Genomic DNA, 3,637 nt, shown 5'->3' on the forward strand with positions numbered 1-3,637 from the left:
TTAGTTAGTTTGTCTACTAGTGTCGCTAATGTTTTCATCGTCGAAGTCGTCGTCGTAGTAGTCGCAATCGTCATCATCATCAACAACATGAAAATGAACCTCCACATCTACACAAACAAACAACATCATCCTCTTGGCTTTGGGAGAAGAGTTGAAATGCGTTCAAAGAGCATCATCCATCGAAAAAACACATGTGAGTTCTGTTCAAACAATTTACACAGTTACAAACGCATACTCTCCCCTATATGCCTGTAGATGCCACACATTTGTCGGTTGTTTGTGGCCCTCATATAGCACCCGTTGTTTCTTATTCCTCCATTACTGACTGCAGTCAGTCGTTGTGCATATTGTGTTAAACATTTTGCAAAACCAACTGGCTCCGCTCCAAACTCTTTTGTTTGTTTCTAACGTTTTTTGGTTGACTTTTATCTCTAGTTGCTCTTATTTTCTCATTTCGTTGTACAACTGTGTCTTGTCGTTGAAATGCAATTCGTGTTTCTTTTTTGGGAGAATTTCGTTGTTCGTTTGCATTCGTTAAATTAAATTGTTTTTTTTTTTATTTTTCTGCTCTTGTTGTTTGTCTATGTGACAAAGTTGTTTGTATGTGAACATCGCATGGTGTCGGTAAAGTCTACGAGTCTCGTTATCGGTCTCTCTTTCATGAACTTGAGGCGCATTATTTGTTTTTACTGTTTGGGGCATATGAAATGCATTCGATGTGCGTGTGTGGGGTCTATTTTTAGTGCAGTTTTTTTTGTGGCAAACACAATGTCTACGATTTACTCTGATTTTAAGTTATAGATTTAAATTAAAGATGAGGATCTTTGCTCTCATTTCGCTGAAAAAGTACACGGTGCGAAATTTTGTGTAAAAACAGTTTAGACCGACTTTTAATGTTAATGTCATTTTAAAGTCCACAGATTTGTTTTTCGGATCACATAACAGATTTTTTTTTATAAATAAAGATGTTATATCTCGAAAACCATATATAATTTAGAAATTCTGATTCAGCGAAGCTTTTTTTTGTTTTGAAAACTTGTAAGTACCTAATGCAAAGCAGACATTACAATATTCTTTTACTGATATTTCCTTAAGACATCATTTTTCCAATTGTATTTTGCTTTTCCCTTTCTCCTTAGCTCTCCTCTAATTTGGTATGCATTTCTAATAAAAAGCCTTTGATTTTATTTATTTTTAGTTTGTCATTTTTCTTTCTACTAGCACTCCTGCCCATCATCGGTGACTAGTGCCCACAACCACTCAATAATACTGTAAGAAATTCTACGTGATTGGATTCCTTAAAGAACTGTTATCCAAACAAAATCTTTGGTTTGCTTCGATGTTTACACTGACTATAAGTCTCCCCGTTTTTTTGTGGTGTTTTTTTAAGACCAACACTTTTTGCTGGTTACAGTTTTCGTATTTACTCCTGCTGCTTCAAATGTGTGTGATTGTAATGTTTGTTACTTCTATCTTTTGGTCGTTACTCCTCATCATATCAGAAAAAGACAGACAAGTCTGAACGAAAGTCGGGTATGTGGGCTTTTTTCTCGGTTGTGCTGTATTTAGTTATACCCTACACCAGGCAATGAAAATTGAAGACTAGACTATAGACACGGCTATTGACCATATGGACTACAGACTAGACTATAGACTAGACTATAGACTAGACTATAGACTAGTCTATAGACTAGACTATAGACTAGACTATAAACTAGACTATAGACTAGACTATAGACTAGACTATAGACTAGACTATAGACTATAGACTAGACTATAGACTAGACTATAGACTAGACTATAGACTAGACTATAGACTAGACTATAGACTAGACTATAGACTAGACTATAGACTAGACTATAGACTAGACTATAGACTAGACTATAGACTAGACTATAGACTAGACTATAGACTAGACTATAGACTAGACTATAGACTAGACTATAGACTAGACTATAGACTAGACTATAGACTAGACTATAGACTAGACTATAGACTAGACTATAGACTAGACTATAGACTAGACTATAGACTAGACTATAGACTAGACTATAGACTAGACTATAGACTAGACTATAGACTAGACTATAGACTAGACTATAGACTAGACTATAGACTAGACTATAGACTAGACTATAGACTAGACTATAGACTAGACTATAGACTAGACTATAGACTAGACTATAGACTAGACTATAGACTAGACTATAGACTAGACTATAGACTAGACTATAGACTAGACTATAGACTAGACTATAGACTAGACTATAGACTAGACTATAGACTAGACTATAGACTAGACTATAGACTAGACTATAGACTAGACTATAGACTAGACTATAGACTAGACTATAGACTAGACTATAGACTAGACTATAGACTAGACTATAGACTAGACTATAGACTAGACTATAGACTAGACTATAGACTAGACTATAGACTAGACTATAGACTAGCTAGACTAGACTATAGACTAGACTATAGACTAGACTATAGACTAGACTATAGACTAGACTATAGACTAGACTATAGACTAGACTATAGACTAGACTATAGACTAGACTATAGACTAGACTATAGACTAGACTATAGACTAGACTATAGACTAGACTATAGACTAGACTATAGACTAGACTATAGACTAGACTATAGACTAGACTATAGACTAGACTATAGACTAGACTATAGACTAGACTATAGACTAGACTATAGACTAGACTATATACTAGACTATAGGACTGGTTTAGGGTATAGTACATAAGCGAATATGCTCGCCTTTACAGAACTGGTTTTATTTTGTATTGTTTTTACTAAAGTGGTCGTCTAGTAGTTGTTGTGCCAATTGAACCATTTGTGGTTGTTATTGTTGCAGCTACTAAAAACGTTTATCAACTGAACCACATCGTGTGTGTGTAATAGAGGGATCAGCGAGTGCGAGCAGGTCGGTGGCAGTTTAGTTTGCATTTAGGAACATAAATAATAATGTGATTTTCGTATGTTTAAACAACACACAGTGGTAAAAGGACACTATGTTTGAAAAACGTCAGAGTAGGGAGAAGGAGTGGAGAGCTAGCCCTTTTCGAAATAAAGTCATCCTTCGTCATGATGTTGGTGGTTGTCTGTGCTTTGCCGTTGTGTGTTGTATAGACCACGTGTTGTTGTTTACAACACGTTGCTGGCTAAAATGTTTTGGATTTTTTCCCCGATTTAGTTAAGTTTCAACAAAAACTCCCGCAAAACACGTGGTTTTTTGATTATAACAAAATAAACATGCAATTTGTAGTTATATAGTTAGTAAACATTTTAAAATGACTCTAAATTTAAAGTTAATTATAAACGAATTTGTTGTTTTTGTCTGGTTTAGAAAAACACCACAAATTGTCAAATTAATAATACATAATTTGTAAAATAAATATGAACATCCCCATACATTTTACCACATGTTTCCTATAAAATGTTTAACATCTATAAAATGTTTTTTTATGCTCATATTCATATTTCCACAAAAACTAAACTAATAAACTTTAATAGTATGTTTTTGTATTTGTTGTTTATTTAAAATCTTTATTATATGCTTGAAATTATATCGAAGTTTTTGTATTGTGGCGCCTTTTTCGAACATAAGTCATACAAAGT

Source organism: Lucilia sericata, unplaced genomic scaffold, assembly GCF_015586225.1.
Source record: "Lucilia sericata isolate MDLA Ls3-8-SP2 unplaced genomic scaffold, ASM1558622v1 Contig001342F_arrow, whole genome shotgun sequence".
In the NCBI taxonomy this organism is placed as follows: Eukaryota; Metazoa; Arthropoda; class Insecta; order Diptera; family Calliphoridae; genus Lucilia; species Lucilia sericata.